Below are 1,060 nucleotides of genomic sequence, written 5' to 3' on the forward strand. Positions count from 1 at the left end.
TTGCCTCATCTCCAGTTCCTGCCCTTTCCTGGATTTCACCATCAAAGACCAGTCCTGGCTCTCACCCCAGCCTCTGACTCTGGCTTGACCCTTGGCTCTGCCATTTGGTATCTGACCTCAGCTCTCACCCTCAGCTTCAATTCCGGGCTGTGGTAATCGGCAGTTGACACTGGTGCTGACCCCTGGCATTGTTCCCCAATCTGGCTGCCTGCTCCATCCACTAGACCTGACTCCTGCTCTGACTTCTTGGGCCAGACTGTTTATATCCCAGTCCATATCAGGGAAGCCATGATTGGGATGTACTGTGAGAGATGCAGTGGGAGCCCAGGACTGGCATAGTGGGGTGTGGTTTTATCAGAACTGATGTGCACTGTCTGTACTGCACGGTGGAGAAAACGTGTCCAGAAAACATCTGGTTCGAGTCAGGGCCATTAGTCCTTTTTCATCATCTGTCAGTATTAAATATACTCACAAATTAAAGACAAGAACCCTTTCAACAGAAACCCCAGCAGTCTTTCCTCACAAACTCCCATTAATCCAGAGCCTGCCTACTCCGCATTAGTCACTGCTAGTGTGTTTTGAGGAATGAGGGAAACCAACTCCTGTGCCTTTCAGTAACTCACCCCGGGTGAGATCAAAGGGCTACTTGGCAATTTGGAGAGGAAGCTTCTCTGCCCCTGGGTCTGGATGAGGACATGGATGTGAGTGAAGGGTGGAAACAGGAATGTTTCTTTCTGTGTGGCTCACATTTTTTTCTTGTGAGTTGCTGAATTCTTCACATTCCCCATATGTCTAGCTTGAGTTCCTGCACGTGTCATCCCCACCTCCCACGCCGCAGCAGGCCGTACCTCTCTAAGAGGCTGCCCTGGGATACAAATGATCTCCAGGGAGGGTTTCAGGTTCTTATGAGGAAAGACTAAAGGCAAGATGGCATCAACAGAAGAGCTGTGCCAGCGCTCCCTGCAATGTGTGCTAACTCAGGCCTCTGCACCGAGTGCTTGTGTCCTTTGCTGCCCTTGGGAAGTGCATGAATAGCTACTTGTCTGTCCATCCTGCCTGT

Source organism: Emydura macquarii, unplaced genomic scaffold (assembly GCF_026122565.2).
Source record: "Emydura macquarii macquarii isolate MOO-44397 ecotype Brisbane River unplaced genomic scaffold, CSIRO-AGI_Emac_v2 contig_2417, whole genome shotgun sequence".
Lineage (NCBI taxonomy): Eukaryota > Metazoa > Chordata > Testudines > Chelidae > Emydura > Emydura macquarii.